Here is a 17,920-nt window from a genome sequence, read left to right on the forward strand (position 1 = left end):
CTGTAAGGAAGAGCAGGGAGGTCCTTCGGTCTGGAGAAGAGTGTAGGGAGGAGTGAAGAGCAGGTCAGAAAATAATTGGGAGCCAGGTCTTAGGGGTGTTGTAGGGCATTGTGAGGACTTTGTCCTTCCCTCTGAATGAGATGAGACACCTTGATTGGGGTTTGGGGCAGAGAACTGACTGAGCTTTTAAAGGGATCGTTCTAGCTTTAGCATGGAGAAGACACAGATTTTGCTTAAGGAATGGAAACTGGGAGGCCACTCGGGAAGCTATGGCATTAAGCCAGACAAAAGATCATGGTGGATTGAATCAGGGCGGTAGCAGTGGAAGTGGTAAGAAGTGGACAAAACCTACAGTATTTTAAAGGTTTAGTCAAAGAGTTACACGAATTCCCCATCCCGGTCAATGTATGACAAAACCCACTGAAAAATTAAAAAAAAATAAAAAATAAAAAAAAATAAATGTTACAGTAAATGTAAAAATAAATAAATAAATAAAGGTTTAGTCAACAAGATTCATTGACCCAAATGAGGATGGGGTGTTTAAGAAAAAAAAAGAAAAAGTCTCAAGATGACTTGAGGATTTGGACCAGAGTAACCGGGAAGAGGGCCTTTTCATGTACTGAGATTTGAAGACAAGAGCAGGTTTGAGGATGAATAATAGATCAGGTTTTAACATAAGTTTGAAATTCCAATTATATATCCAAGTAGAAATATTGAACAGAAGTGTGGGCTGGAAATATAAATGTGAGAGTCATCGGCAAGAAAATGAGCGTGGCCCAAAATGGAAAGAGCGGGAAGGAATGTGAATATGAGTACAAGGACTAAACCCTGAAGCACAAATAAATGCAATAAATTGTTAAACAGTGAAAATATACCCAGAGTAGAAGTCCTTTAGGACTAGCTAACTCAGGAAAAAGGTTTAAGATTTTATTGCAAATTATGGGGAACTCTTGGAACATTTTGAAGAAGGGAGCTACATAATCATAAGACCTAAAATGGAAAAGTTGAGATTAAAAACTTAGCAGAAACCTCGTAAAGTTTCTACACATATTGCTCATATCCTTTATATTGTGATTTAAATCCAGTTTCCATATATCTACCATCAGTGAGTGGAAAAAAACCAATGATCTCAATGTCAGTTGAAAAGAAGTTATTTTTCATTCTATTCATTACATAAACCAGAGACTTTAATTTCTTTTCTCAAGTACCAATTTCTTTGAGCTAAATTTATATAGAATTTTTTAATCTCTTGTTTTAAAGGGAATTTCATAAAATTATTAAGTTTCATATATACGTTTGGATAGTTTGTTAACTTCATACACTGCTAAATATTTGCCTGGGACAAAGTATATATTTTTGTTGCTGTTGTTTTATATATTTTAAAAGGACCGCTCAGACTTCTTATTCCTAATCATAGCTTTCTTCATTATCAAAAAGGAGGCAGATAGTCACTTCATGACAGGAGGCAAGCACTGATTCTGAGATTCCATAAGAGATCAGGTGTCTCATAGGAACCGTTTCAACCTTTAGAAAGAAATAAACGATGTCAGGTGGATCAGTGGTAAAGAATCTGCCTGTCAATGTAGGAGACATGGGTTCAATCCCTGGATCGGGAGGATCCCCTGGAGTAGGAAATGGCAGCCTGCTCCAGTATTCTTGCCTGGAAGGTCCCATGGACAGAGGAGCCTGGCGGGCTACAGTTCATGGGGATTTGACTGAGCATGCACAGGGATGTATATTTAACAAATGATCTCAAGAATTAAAGAAATGTGGACTTCCATCTTCAAAACTTTTACTAACAGTCTGACCTGAAAATGATTCCAGCCAATTTACATAACATGATTAAAATTATTCTTTGGTGATAATTGACTAAATTATATTTATTGTGCCCTAAGATATCAGGTTTGACTTAAACTGAAAATTCATTTGTGTGTGTATGTGTATGTTCAGTCCTACTCCTAAAATATTCCACATGCAAAATCTGATTTTTTCTTTCAAAATTAGTTCAACAAAGTTGGCACTTAGTAGATATTGGATAAAAAGTTTATGAACTATAGCAGTGAATATCTGCTGTCCCTGATCCATTAAAAATTTGGAAGTATATGTATTTTTAAGTAAAAAGGAAAAAAAAAAGAGGTAAGAACAAAAACACTGAAAGTCCTTTAGAACCACTTCAGCTATTAATGAGTCTTGCCTATTTCCCGGTTATATTATTTGACGGGATTGACTTTTTTGCACATAGAATTTATTCCTCAATTCTTCATTACTTCACTGGTTCTTTGTATACAATGGCTTCTCCTAGCTGCTATAATATCATTTTTTTCCTGACTTTTCCCCGCAGATAGATTTAGTTTAATGAATATCATAGATTTCCTGAAAAGGAATTTGTAACAGTGTTAAGAGGAATTATACAATAGATTTGTGTATAAAATGTGATATATATATATATATATACATGCACACATATATATTTGTGTGTGTGTGTGTAAAAGACACAAATATCCTGAGGCCTTTGGATAGGCTGAATTGAGGAAGTTGATTTAAATGTTAAATTTTCTTTTCAGGGTGTTGATGCATGCAAGAAAGCTTTTAAATATTTATCATAAGGTTTATATCATTAAGTACATGCTTTTTGGAGTGATGACATGGCTTAGGAGCAAGCCCATAGATAGTAATAACACATGCGACATTCCTATTTTATAGAGCACTTTACTGACACATTAAAATATATTATCTTTGTTATTGATCCATAGATATTGTTTTTCTGTGATTTTGCACTTCAGAAACCAAAGTTGAGAAACACAAATAGAGATTACCCCTCTCAAATCCCTTTAAGCAAAAAGGTAGAATATAAATAAATCTAGTAAATTTAAGCTACATGCGAAGTTGTTTTCTTAGCAACAGAAAGCCTTTAAGCATTCTAGTTTAGATTTAGTGGGAAATGATCACTTGATCTTTTTAAACACTACCTCCCTCAGCTCAAAAGCTTGAGAGTTACCATATAATATTTGACTTAGTATTTTATATCTAGCAATCAGTTAGGGAAAATGTTGCAATGGATTAAAAATACCTGCTTTGACAAGCATATCAAAGAGATCATATCATTCCAAAGCAAGTAGTGGAACTAGTACTGATAGGGTATGTTAAGAAGTTTTAGTTCTCAAGTTGCTGCTTGTAAACACAAGTGTGAGGAATAATCTGTATCTTATTTGTATTCCTTTTCCTGATATTTTTTACAACTTCTATTTCCATCTTTTCTGTTACCTTGTAAAATGGATTTTTGGTTTCTTAGCATATGTTTAATGCTATGTCTGAAGAAGGAAGAAAAGGAAGGCATATTTTCACATCATTTATTCAAGGTAAAAATCTCAGATATCCTTGTGAAATTTTCCCTTAATTAATTTGTTAGTTTTTCGTGACTATCAATAACTGGTGCTTTAAATAGCATTTTTCTCTGAATGTTTATTTGAAAACCAAAAGGTGATTTTGAAGAAAAAGTCTAAATCAGAGCTTAACTGGTTTTCATAAAATCAACTTTAAGATCTAAGGGTGTGATTAAGTAGAGGAAAATTGAGAATAACAATAATAACATACTTTTTAGCAAACTACATTTCTGTCGAAAGTGTTTATAATATTTATTAACATACAGAATTAGTCTTAACCTGCTAGAAAGAAGAGAAAATGCAACACCTTTCAAAGATGCAAATTGACAATTAACAAAACAATAGAATTCTAGGCCTTCCTTTGCCAGAGGTGCAAATTGATAATCAGGCTCTGCGGAAAAGCCGGTTGTTTCTATTTAAAAGTTATCTTGAGATGAAGGCTCCCCAAGGAAGAAGAAAATAAGAATATGACCAATTTTGTTAAGTAGAGCAGCCAATCTATGATGATATTATAATTCTCCTGCTCTCTACAGTTTATATTTGAAAAATCACAGCCAAAAGGGAGAGGAATGTGTGAATTCAGTTCCTCTGTATACTTAACAGCACTGCTTTGCACACTGATTGGTGATTCTATTCAGTGTTCTGACCTTTACTTTTAAGGTATTAAATGGTATGGCCACCTGAAGAATCTCAATACTTAACTGTCTCTCTAGGGCTACACTGTGCTGTGTGTGTGTTTGTGAATTTCCATGGCACCATCTCTGTACACTCAGTAGTCAGCTTCCCTGATTTTCTATTCCATTTGATTTTATCTGCGCCTTTGTAGTTGTTGACTTGATCATTGGCTTATGTTTATTTTGCCTTTGGAATTCTCTTGCTATCTTAAAAAGTAGTTGTATGGGTGTGTATGTTTACCTTGTTATTTCAGTAGGTATCCTACAGTCAATGTTCATTTGTTAAGAGTGTCCGAGTGTCAGGTACTATGCTGGATATTATAAATAGAAAGATAATAAAGAAATTGTCTACATGCTCGAAGCTCAAAAGAGAGTGAGATGTGAAGTAAGAACTCCCTCCTCCCTTCAACAAGCATTCAGTGAGCATCTAGCATAAAGTGAAAGTGAGAGTCACTCAGTATTAGACTCTTGGCAACCCTATGGACTTAGGTATAGTCCATGGGTTTCTCCAGGCCAGAATACTAGAGTGGGTAGCTTTTCCCTTCTCCAGGGGATCTTCCCAATCCAGGGATTGAACCCAGGTCTCACACATTGCAGGCAGATGCTTTACCAGCTGAGCCACAAGGGAAGCCAAAGAATATTGGATTGGGTAGCCTATCCTTTCTCCAGCAGATCTTCCCAATCCAGGAATCAAACAAGTCTCCTGCATTGCAGGCGGATTCTTTACCAACTGAGCTATCAGGGAAACCCCTAGACAGTGGTGAACAAGAAAGACACTACTGTCCCTGCCAGAACCCATTTCCTCCATTTGATCCATTTAGTACTCAACATTTGTTGAGACAGGCTCTGAGAATTCCGTGGACAGAGGAGCCTGCAGGGCTGCAGTCCATGGGGTCGCAGAGTCGGACACCACTGAGTGACTAACATTTTCACTTTTCTGTGCCTATAAGCATAAAAATATATGCAGATATATACATGAAAAAAGCATAGGCTTTGTCCTTCAGGAGTATGATATTTTGACTGATGTTTCTAGGCGTCAGTTTCTTCACTAATAAATAGGAAAAATAGTACCTCCATCAGAGGATGCTGGTGGGGATGATGGTAGAGATAGTGTGTGTGAAATTTCCTAACCCAGTGTGTACTTACACGGTATGTGCTTAAGAAGTTAACTGAAAAAAAAAAAAGAAGTTAACTGAATTCTCTTGTTTCAGGAAAGTTGTATACTGTGAAGAATATGACAATTTTAGAAAAGAGGGCAAAGTAAGGAAGAACCTGGTTATATCATGCAATAGAGATTTTATTTGTTAGCATTTGTAGTTTTGACTATTCCCATTTGTCTCTGGAGGTCTGTGATGTCACATTGTTATTGTAAATTTTACTGATGCAAGCACCTGAAATGTGCTTTGGAAGTCTCAGAGACTGGAACTAGTGGGAACATGGTGTAGCGTAGTCGTCACAGAACTGAGCTTTGGTGTCAGGAACACCTGGTTTGAGTTCTCCACTGCACACTTGGACAGTCTTTGCAAACTACAGCCTCTTCATCTGAAGTTGGGGGGTGAAACCTGTCTAAAAAATTGTGAGAGTGCTGTGACACAAACAGACGACATAAATAATGTCATTAATTTATAGTGTCTGGTACATTGTCATCCCCCTGTCAATGGAATCTACAATTATTAGGTTCAATTTCATTACTAACCAGAGAGGAATTCTGACTAGCCTTTGCAGCCCAGTAGCCAAAGCTTTAGGATTCTGCCCATGCTTTCCTCAAGCATGACCATCATGTGAGAGAATCAAACTTAATAAGAGCTGGAAAGGTTGCTAACTTGTGGTATGGGATTAAACTCAGGGAATACCAGCTTCTCAATAGAATTGTGATGCATGAACAGCAAGCTCTTGTATAAATATTTTTCTATTTGCAAATTGGGACGTTGTAGTAGAACATAGGCCATCATCCCAGAGACTTAACAAGGGTCTACTATACATTTGTGAAAAGAAGAAATAAAATCCACATTGGTGATTGGGGGAGAGGTAATGTAAAAGTTGCTGCTCAGATCTTTGTTATTTGTTTGTTTGTACATTCATTCATTCATTCTAGTTACTGTGAATTTACAATCACACATGCTTATATGAAAATGTAAATATACTATCATACTTCAAAAATTTGTTTTAAAGATTATCTTCTTATGCACAAATATATGGCTATATTTACATTTGTCTTTAAAGACAAACATAAGTGTCCCATGCCAGAACAAGTGCGGCCCCAAACCATTGCCTGGCCTCTGCCAGTAGGCTGCAGGCACTGAAGCGGGTTGCACAGTGGGAAAAAAAAAAAAAGGAAAAAAAATAAAGACAAACATAAGTCTTCTGTTTCCTTTGTACATATACATAGCAGTTACTTGGTGAATGGAACACAAGTTTCAACAATATTGATTGGCTTTGAAAACTTCCTCACATGTAACCCTGCCGGATGCTTCCCTGTGGTGATTTACCTGTGTGAGTTCTTGCCAGCCAAGATCCTCTGAGCAAGGTAATTCTCAGAGTGGTCTTACTATTACTTAGTACAAACCCACTCTGCTCCGCATGACAGGACAGTTACCTGAGAGATGAGGTGTTGAGGCAAGGAATACTTTATTCAGAAAGCCACTGACTGAGATGGAGGACTAATGTCTCAAAATAACCATCTTATCCGGGTCTGAATGGCAGGTTCTTTTATAGAATACAGAGATGAGGAGTGAAGAAATGAAGTATAAAGGTCATTAGCCTTGCCGATATCTCCTAGAATGGCAAGCCTCAGGGACAGGATGTGTTAATTTCTCCCTTCCTGTAGCCACCCACAGATGGACAGGATCCTAAAGGAAGACACATTGGTTTAATATTCAGACAGAGGAGCAGGGCTCCCTGAGGCAGGCCATTATGTATAAACAGTAACCTTTTAGTGAATAAAAGCAATGAGAAACAAAGGTTGAAGTAATAGATCCAACCTGGAGTCATAATTGGCTCTTCCCTGTAACCTTACCACAACTGAATCCATGTGGAAGTTGAGCAGCATTTTAACTATTGCTGCCGTCTTTAATCAGTCCTGAACTCTTTGGGAGGGGAGCATTGGTCTTAGTTGACGATGTTGGACAGAATAAAATTTGATGGAGGTCACCCGTTATCTCCGGCTGTATTCTCTTTTTTTCTCTGAGTTCTTTTCTTGCCCTGAGTCTAAGAATTGGATTGGGAATTGGGCACCTTTCTAATGCTTTTTCACTTTAAAGGGTGAGAATGGAGGGGTAGTTACTCTCCCTAGCCTACGTTCCCACCAGGGATAGATCTGTCTCCAGAAGGACTTTTCCCTCTTGCCCTTCCCTACTTGGGTTTCAGCTATCCTAACTGTGCAGGGGAAATACTCTACTCTCTGAACCCCCCTGAAGTTCCTAGTGATTGCTCTCCAAGTATCCTGTACCCTTCTCCCTGTGGTCATGGCTTCTATTCATGGATGCCATCTAGGAACAATGAACATTCCTCTTCTCCAGCAAAGCCAGAAGACTGATCGTCCTTCCTAACTGCTTTAGAGCATCTAAGAAATTCTCCTTCTGTGAGGAGGCCAAGACTCTGTTCTCCTTGTGGGGTATTACCTAGTTCTCCAAATCACAATTTTTACATGATCTTAGGCTGATGGAAGTATCATGGGTAAGGGGTTGTTGTTACCCTTGTTTCCTTTTGAGGTCACTTTGCTACCAGCATTCTAAAAACACAACTAGCTTTGAACTTCCATGCCAAGTCCCAACTTCTTATCTCCAGGATCTGAGCTGGTGGTGCAGGCATCACCCAGTCTGTACCGGGCTCCTCTGGCTCCTCAGAGGTGAGCAGCAAATGCCAACTTTCCCCACCCTGCCCAGCTCTCGCCAGTCCTGGATTCCAGCTTCAGGAGAGTTTTTGCTGGGTGTGGGATTTAGTCCAACAGTGCCTTAAGCAGTGCATGGTATACTGTTCACACCTGCCAAAACCTGTTTTAAACAGGTCAGATCTACACTTTCTGATTCTTAATGTCCTTGGATAGAACCCCTCCTTTTCCAGAAGTGTTCTGATCTTTTCTGTTGTTGGTGGTCTTGTTTTGTTTTTTAAGAAATTTGTAGTCTGAGATGGAGAGCTGAAAGACAGCTTTCCTCACCTCTCCTTCTCCTATGTATTCACCTAGGAATTGCAGGAAGATTCATCTCTTAAGCCAAATTTAACGAGGCTGCCTCACCCTCCCTCCCTTCTGCTGGTCACTCTCCATCTGCTTACGGAATTTAAAGCAGATTTTCATCATATGCCACTGATATTTCAGATGATGTGTGTCCCCCCCATCTCTGTTTATTAAGTGTCCAACAGAACCATAATCACTGTCACAAAGCATATTGAGTTCAGTTCTAAGGACTGACATTGCTCTTTGTTACATTTATGCATGTTCAAGGACTTCCAGCAATCCCTGAATAGGTCCCTTTGCACAGTGTGGATAAACATCAGAACACAATCTCATGTGTTTGAGCAATATCATTTCCTTTATTTTCTACTATTTAATGTAATTATTGACATCATTATCTTATATTAACATAATTAGTCATAATAACATAATTATTGACTCTCAGGCCACCATTCTACCTAAGTGGTAGAAAATCTAATATCTGTCCTTCCTGCATCTTCTGAACTCATCCTTTTGATTAGGTTGTCCAAAGTCTTCCAGGATCTTCCAAACAAAGGCAACAACTGGGGTGGAAGATGCCTCCCCATTATTCCCTTATCCTTACATTGTGGAAGCAAGACCTTCTGAAGACCTGACATAAGCCAGGGATGTTGGGAACGGAAGGTAGGAGTTAGATGGGTGATGGTGGTGGCCAGGCTGAATGAAAGGTGGGGGGTTAGGGAGGTGGAGGGTCTTGGGGCACTGAATCAGCCACAGCCCTGAGAACAATGAGAAGGAATATAAGGGACTTCCCTGTGGTCCAGTGGTTGAGAATCTGCCTTCCAGTGCAGGGAACTAGGGTTCAATTGCTGGTTGGGGAACTAAAATCCCACCTGCCATGGGGCAACTAAGTCTGTGCGCTCTAGAGCATATGTACCACAATGAAAGATTCTGCATGCACAACTAAGACCTGTAGGAGCCAAATAAATAAATATTTTTTAAATTCTTAAAAAAAAAAAGGAATATAAGAGTAGAGCAGGTTGGAGAGGAGGGATCATACATACACTGGGAGACATGTGAATGGGCATGTTAGAAGTGTAGAGCAGGAGAGAGATCCGAGAAACTAGAGATCTCTAAACTAGAGAGCCAGAAGAGAGTGTGGCCAGGGAGAGAAGTCTATAGAACCCACCGCTGGGGAGTGGACTCCCCCTTCTGTTCCAGCAGCTATGATCCTTCTTCAGGCCGTGTGGCTGCCAGATGTTTATTTCTGAATCACAGCTCTGCAGGTAGTCTCACTTGACTCAGAAATCTGTGACTCCTCTTTAGTTGAGTTCTTTGATTTGGAATTCATGATCCTCTCTGTTCTAATCTATTCTTTCATTGTAGCTTCATCCTTCCCTTTCCTCTACCAGATGTATATCCTTACACTAAAACCAAGACCATTTTCAGTTTCTTTAACAAGACCTTACAATTCCTTACCTCCATGCTTTTCTTTTTTGTTCATGCTGTCCCTTTTACTGGAATTCTCTTTATTCTAAAATCTACCTGTCCAAATATTTTTTCCTTTATTCTTTCCTACATATCATTTTTCTCTTTTGAACTCCTGCACTTAATCATGCCTTATTAAACACATGTACTCTGATATATTTTTGTCTGGTATGTGCCATAAATTCATAGATTCTCTGTGTGTTAGAATTGGAAAGAACTTTCGAATTCCACTAGTTCAGTAGCCTCAGCATTGTGTTTCAGTGGAACATAGATTTTAATAATTGCTTACTTCTCCCAATTTTCAAAAATGAAACAGTTAATACATAGAGCTTATTGAATTTTAACTTTACCTGTTGGACTTTTGCTCAATCCTGTCCGACTCTTTGTGACCCCCTTGAACTGTAGCCCGCCAGGCTCCTCCGTAAATGGGATTTCCCAGACAAGAATACTAGAGTGGGCTTCTATTTCCTTTTCCAGGGGATCTTCCCAACCCAGGAACTGAACACATGTCTCTTGTGTCCCCCACATTGGCCGGTGGATTCTTTAACCACTGAGCCACCTGGGAAACCCTACCTAATGGGACTGGTGGTCTTTAAGACCTCTCACGGGATTTCCCTTGTGGTCCAGTGGCTTAGACTCCACCTTCCTAATGCAGGGGGCCTGGGTTAGATCCCTGGTCAGGGAACTAGATCCCACATGCTGCACCTGGGTGTTTGCGGGCCACAACTAAAGATCCCACATGCTGCAACTAAGACCTGGAGCAGCTGAACAGATAAATAAGTGAATTTTTTTTTTTTTTTTAAGATGTCTTTTACCAGGATCCTCACTTCCTGGAACTGATACCGAGGTATAACCCTCTCTTCCTGAGTATGGGCTGAACTTACTGACTTGCTTAAAACAATGATCACAAATAGAATACAGCGAAGGAATGTGATGTTCCTCATTTATTTACATGAGATATTATTGAACAGTGCTGAAGCACAATCATTTAATGCAAGTAATAAGAGAAATTGTATAAGCTGTCTTAACCTGTAATAATTATACCTGGAATACCTATATTCTGGTATTCATAAATCAAGTAAGTTTTTTCTTACAGTTTGTCATATTTTAAGGAATGCTGGCTTTAAAATGACCTATTTTTTGATACTATAGTTTGTAAATGAATTCCTTAATTCCAGTGATTAAGAGTACTTTTGCTTTTATCAGGGACAGAATATGTTTCAGTTGACATTCTTCAGTGGTCAGATAGATATGTACTTTTTGACTTTTGTTAGCATCACATCTAACTTCTTTCTCCCTCTACTCTATACTATTAATATAGCATACTATGGTATTATTAGTAAATTTGGGATAAGGCATATCAGTCACTTCAAGGGATTTCAGGATTTTATTTGGATGTATATAGATTTCATATATTTTTGGTGATATTAAGAATGTATAGCTACAACATTTGCCTGGGTATTATATTTTATATCCTTCTTTTTCTTTCACATAACAACAGATAGTTGTGCTCCATGTTTTTTGATGGCTTTTCTCTAATAACAGTAGATATAAAAATGGCCTCTTTTGTGAGACTTGTCTTATGTTCTGCATGCTCTTTCCTTTGGTCTTTCTAATTCATAATGAATCCTGATGTCCTTTTAGATTTGGTGCAATTTTTGAATGTGTGTTGTTTTTAGAAATTTAGTTTTTTGTTGTCGTTCCTCTTGTTGTTTTCCCCCCATAACTGATGTGAAGTCAGCAATTTCATTTTCCCTACTCCAGGCGCTGTTGTCATCAGCTGTCCTTGTATAATGGCTTTTGATATGTCCCATTGTGACACGTTGGACCCTGTCCCTAGTTAATGACTCATTTTAGGAGACTGATTCTGGGCAACAGTGATTATATCCTCTCTTCACTTTCAGTGTTAACATCCTTGGCTGTTCTTTTTACTCTACCATTTTCTGTGGGCTGCAGCTTAAAACACCCAGCCGCATGAAAGCTGGCAGTAGAGCTGGCAGTGCCTCTTTTCTGGATACTCTGGGGAAATTCCCCTAACCACACCAGTGGCCTAGGACCTTTAGTGCTTAGTTTATGCTTAGTCTTCAGTTGTGTCCGACTCTTTGTGACTCCATGGGCTGTGGCCCACCAGGCTTCTCTGTCCATGGGCTTTTTCAGGCATGAGGACTGGAGCGGGTTTGCCATTTCCTCTTCCAGGAGATCTACCCAACCCAGGGATCAGACCCACGTCTCCTGTGTCTCCTGCATTGCAGGAGGATTCTTTACCCGCTGAGCCATCAGGGAAGCCCCAAAATCTCATATGACTTACGTTTATGCAGCTTCACCTTGAAGTTCTTTGAAAACATTTTCCAAGTCCTTTCTTACAAAGTGATTTTAGTACAAGTTATAGTGAAAAATACTTGTATAAAACTATTCTCTATGGGCCTTTCAGATATATTCAGCAGTCCAAGAAACCAAGATATTTATGAATAAATAAACAATGAAGCTAAATTCACATAAGCATATGCATGTTGCTATTTTGTTGTATCTTCTTTTAGTTGAATGAACCCTCCAGAGGCTCATATGTAGCTCTGTGTGTGTGTCTGTGTGTGTGTGTGTGTGTGTGTGTGTGTGTGTGTGTGTGTGTATGAGAGAGAGAGACAGAGAGAAAGAAAGGTGTGGGAGAGAATGGGAATGCGTATTACGATATAGAAATACTTGAGGGGATATTTTAGGACATGTCTGAATTCTCTTGCATCTGACTGGAATCATGTCAAAAAGATGAGAACTTTCTACTAGTTGGATTTTCATATTTCATTTTGGGGCTTAAATAACAAAGAGAGACTTAACAGAGGGGAAAAATATTATATTAAATTTACTGAGCTTTTATGAAGACCTTATGAATGTATATTTGTATATGTGGATATGACTAACTGTATGTATATAATTTATAGCAAAAACTACTCTTGGTTCTGGTTTTGCTGAAACGGATCCAGTTGACATATATGGCCCAAAGAACAGCACTGAAGAAAAACATTTTCGATGTGTTAAAATCAGCTTTGATCACAATCATTTTATCCCTAATATCTGTGGAGTTATTGACTTCTTGTAGAGACAGGAAAATGCCTCTTTCTCCATCCTCCACCCAAGACTGCATGAGCTTACATTTGCTCACTCACACTGGTTTAAAAAAATAACAGGAACTTTCCCTGGTGGTCCAGTGGTTAAGAATTCGCCTGCCAATGCAGGGGACACGGGTTCTACCCCTGGTCTGGGAAGATCCCACATGCCATGGAGCAGCGGAGCCTGTGTGCTACAACTGCTGATCCTATGCTCTAGAACTCTTGCTCTGCAATAAGAGAAATCACTCTGCAATAAGCCTGCACACAGCAGAGAGCAGCCCTGCATGCAGCAACTAGAGAAAGCCTGTGTGCCGCAACAAAGACCCAGTGCAGCCACAAATAAATAAAATAAATATGTTTTTTTAATAGCAGAGAAAGGATAACATTGGAAATAAATATGTTTGGGTCTGAACCACTCATTGTTAGAGGGACTGAAGAATTTGGATGTTTTTTGTTTGTTTGTTTTTGCTTTGCCTTAGAACAGTATTTTATTAACTAGCTAGTCAATTGTTCTATCATTGCTGGAAACTTTCTAGAGAGTTACATTGTGGCCCTTGCTCTTTTACTTAATTGTGGAGATGTGGCATGTGCATAATTCATGGTTAGCATAATAGATCTTAAGATGTATTCATCATTATCATAAGAAATTTCATGGTTATTATAAGAGAGAGCCACTGAGACTGATGCTTTCAGTGAATAATCCAGACACTTAGGACATCTTGGGCAACTTTTTTAAGACAGCTGTCATGGTGTCTCAGTACAAAGTGGACTGCGTCTCAGCGAATTAAAGTGCCTCTTGAAGTGGAATACTTTTTTCAATAACTGATATTGGCATTAGAGTGTCAGATCAGCAGTGACTTCTTGCTTTCAGTTGGGGTGAATTAGGAAGCCGAGCTTGCAGGTTTCTTGTGTATCCATCTTCCGCGTGTTGAAAGGTGACAGCTGCTGCTGGCTCATGGCAGGAAGTACTGAGGCAACCTCTAGGTTGGGCTAAAAGTCTGGAGATCCTGGGGTTTTGTTACTTTTCACATCTGTAGTGGCAGGGCTTGAGGAGGAACATTTTTCTGTATAAAACTATGCCAGGATCATTTGAAAGACGGAGGTCAACATGCTAGATAAACACAGATAAACTTTCAGTTAAGGTACACATATATAAAATATGCACAGGCACATGATGGTGTAGCTGAAAGAAATCTTCAGCTGAGGGCCTGATTCCCCTCACCCCAGCATTAAAATCATATCTCTGGGTTCTCACAACTTGTGGGGGACTTGTAGACTCTCATTTACCCAGGAATTTGGGACTATATGAATAGGCAGTATACTGATTTTAAGACCCAAAATATGAAAGTTGAAAGTTTTGGAAGAACTATTACTGGACGGCTTCCTGGAAATAAGAAGTTGTAAGGAGAGATTAACAGAAGGAATAAAAAGTCTCTCGGTTCACAGACTGAAATCCATTATGCTATAGAATCTTTACCATGATTTGAGTGGTCTGTTTTACTGTTCAGGGGATATGTTGCTTAGTGAATATTGGTCTTGTTGCAAGGATAATGTCCTATATGAGTCCAAAAAAGCTCATGCGTCTCTCTTGTGTTTAGTAATAAATTGCCACTAACCATCAGGTAAAAGTTCATTTTACAGAATTCCAGATGGTGCATTTAACACCATTTTTAAGGCTTCCTATAACTAGCTAACGTGTACAGTCAATGAAGATATATCTGAATTCCTGGATACTTTAATTCTTATATGTAGGATCTCCCTTTCATCTTTCTTCAGGTTTTTCCCTTTTTTGGCATGTTTTTAATTTTTCTGAACCCAGAACTTACCACTGGCAGGATGTCAGTCTCAGAATTCTGTCAACCTTTAAAGATACAGCATTGTGGCTTTTGTGCAAGTTATTTTAAAATAAGTTTTAAATTGTTGATGACAGCAGTGTTTGACTTGGTGCTCGGGTATTCCCTGAAGTCTAGCATTGTTTCTTTCTCATTGAAGCATTTAAGGAAAAGTTTGCGCTAACCTTTGTTCCTTTAGGAAAGTGCCTCTAGATCTTTATTTACCTTCGAGATTGTCTTGGGAAAATGAAGGGTTTTTATGCCCTCTTTAGTCTTAGCAAATTAAATATTGTGTGGAAAGGAGAAGGAGTCATAAAATCAAGGGAGGCAAAGATGATAAGCATCAAATCAGAGGAGATAAATTTTTGCCGCTAATAATAAACCTTTGTTTGAAGCAGGACTTTGGAAGCACTTAGTTGACATAGTAAAAAACAATGACATTCACTAGGGATAGGTTTGTTTTCTTTTTCTGAAATTAATTTATTAAATGAATTCATGTTCATGAGTCAGTTGGAAAGGCATATCGGGAAAATCAAAAGTGCGACCACATAAACTGTCTAGGATTTGTTTATTTTGAATTTATATAGCCTTTTTTCTCCAGAGATTTGAAGACGCTGTGGAGAAAATTTTAAATCTTTTAAACAATAGACAATAAGTCGTAAAATGTGAACTCCTGCCTGGATAGGTTATAATCTCTAAGGTTTTTTAATGTACCCAGATATAAGCACTTCCAGTTATGAAGGAAAAATACTTAAAATATGAGATTCTCATCTGGCTGGGTACCAAAAATGAGAGATACTTTGTGTAAACCTTCATTCTTTTAGATTTAGGTCTGTTTTTTCCTACTTATTCTGACATTTGAAGTTAGGGGTTTAACCTCAAATATGAAGCATGTTGTAAATTACTAATATGAAATTACTCTTTCATATTCTGGAGGAATTGAGAGTCAAAGCTACTTAGGCCAATGATGGAAATGTGATTTCCTCCAAGACCAGTGGTAGGAGAATATTGGAGATAACACAAGAGAATAAAGACTTAACCAGAAGCACAAAAACTAACAATGTACCTCTGTGTGGGGCAGTAAAAAGTGGGTGAGTCAAAGCACTTCTCTCATAGTGTTTTTCTTAGATTTAAATAAAAAATCAAAACCATGTTAGATACTGGAAATAATGATTTACACATAGCAAATGCACTACTAGTGCTACTGACAGTACTGCTAGTAGTACAACCACAGACTATTTTAATGTAACATTTCTACATGTTGCAGTCCATGGGGTCACAAAGAGTTGGACTTGACGGAACAACAATAGTGTTTCTGCATAGCTGATTTTAACTTTATTCCTCACCTCCATGGAATGAAATATCTTGATACTTTTTTAAAATATTAAGAATCCATATATATATTCATAGGCTTGAAATTGGAACTTAAATTTGGGAAAGTTTTGTAAGATATTTTAAACTCTAGTTCCTTTTAACTTAAAATTGCCATATTGGGACTTCCCTGTTGGTCCAGTGGCTTAGATTCCGCACTCCCAATGCAGGGGTTCGATCCCTGGTCAGGGAACTAGACCCCACATGGCACAACTGAACATTCGCATGCCACAGCCAAAGATCACACATGCTTGCAACTAAGACCTGGTGCAGCCGAATAAATAATTTAAAAATATATATTTTTTCATTGCCACTGTTGAAGACATTGTCGTTTTGAAAAGTGGAGAAATGTATGTGGCAGGGTGGTGGTGAATGACTTTCCATTGAGAGTTTGTTCAGTTGCATATGTATTCAAAGCTGTCATCCATAAGGAAGTGAGAATTTGAAGAAAAAGGAGGGAAAGGGAGAAGGGCGTGGAAGCTGGCTGAGGGGTACCCCTGGGTGGTGGTGCCTGAAGAAGCAGTGTCACCTCCGTGGAGTGCAGCGTGGTTGTTTGAGCCAGCCGCTGGTTCACTGTGCCCTTGTGCAATTCTTTTCCTTAGGAAAATGTTCTGAGCACTCACGCACAGTTCCAGACCCACAGATGGCTACGTTTCCACAGTGCCGTAGTTCCTCAAGTTCTTGCCTTGACCTGAAGCACCAGGAATGCAGTGAGAATACAAAAGACAGTCTTAAAAAGAATCATATCCTATTGGCTTGTTGAGTCATTTGCCTGCTATGAAGGATCTGTTCATTATTTTAAGCCATATTATAGCTTTAGCAATGTTTAAGCAAATTTTTACCTATTTTGGTTAATTGATTTAGTGTAGTAGTTAATGAAATCCCGTTTGCAGATACACATGCGACAGTCTTGGGCTGCTTTTGTAGCTCGTGATATGTAGAGAAAGGAAAGAACAGCTTGTTTTATCGGAAAGAGAGGAAAAAGCCTTTTGAGAATGAGAAAACTGCAGAAGATGAAGCTCAGCCCTGATTATTTTGAACAGAAAGATCCAGTGATTTAAAAACCATAAGTGCTGTCCTCTGAAATATACATCATGTTAAGTAAGCCTCCTTGGTAATAAGCATCAGTCACTCTTCAAGACTGTGACCGAATTATAGGTTAGAGCCACAATTTTAATTACAAAGAAGAAACTTAAGTAGATGAATAAGAAAGACTCTAAACTATATTTTAGCCTCCTTTTAGTAAAAAATGTAAACCACTTTGTGAAACTACCTTTATGACTGTGGCTATTAAAATATTAAAAAATCATTAATTCAGTGAATTGTATGGAAGTTGGGGTGACATGTAGATTAGGGATAAACAGTCTTTGGTGTATATGTGTTTGTCTGTGTGACTGTCTGTGTAGGCCCATGTGGAGTTGTGTGGGTGTCCTAGGTGGCAGAAATTATATAATCTAGGAAATAAAATGGTTTAGGCTTTTTTCAAACTGTTCTTTCTTAAGATCACATTATCTGATGAGTAAAAATTTGCCTTTTAGAACTGGGAAGTGATCAGGTTTTCATTAGGAGATCTAGAGAACAAGGTTGCATAGAAGAATGATTTTGTGTTGTTTTTACTGCCCCGTTATTTTACGTGGTTGCTACAGTTAGAAAGTTGGATCATCAAGAATCACAATGAGAATGCCACAGCTATTGCTTCTCAAATCTTCAAAAGGTATTTTCCTTACTTATTTACAAGTTTTATAGAATAAGTGTTTAAATCTCCAGGTCATGCTTATCCCTGATAAATGTGTCAAAGGTGAAGAGAGAAACTAGCATGAAAAGTACTTGTCCAAGACTGATTTGTAGAGCCTGGTTGGGTGTGTTGGGTATTTGGTCCTGACCAAGGACACAGAGTTTTGCAGGTGGTGCTGGAGAAGGG

The 17,920-nt window shown here is 38.4% G+C and overlaps 1 protein-coding gene and 1 pseudogene across 6 annotated transcripts in view; both read left to right on the forward strand.

Annotated features, from left to right (window-relative positions):
• The window catches only part of SOX5 (SRY-box transcription factor 5), a 1,093,182-nt gene that overhangs the window by 261,608 nt on the left and 813,654 nt on the right, over positions 1-17,920 (forward strand). The window lies entirely within an intron of this gene.
• On the forward strand, positions 6,251-6,376 carry LOC136156436 (small nucleolar RNA SNORA42/SNORA80 family; annotated as a pseudogene).

This window comes from Muntiacus reevesi, chromosome 1 (genome assembly GCF_963930625.1).
Source record: "Muntiacus reevesi chromosome 1, mMunRee1.1, whole genome shotgun sequence".
Classification (NCBI taxonomy): domain Eukaryota; kingdom Metazoa; phylum Chordata; class Mammalia; order Artiodactyla; family Cervidae; genus Muntiacus; species Muntiacus reevesi.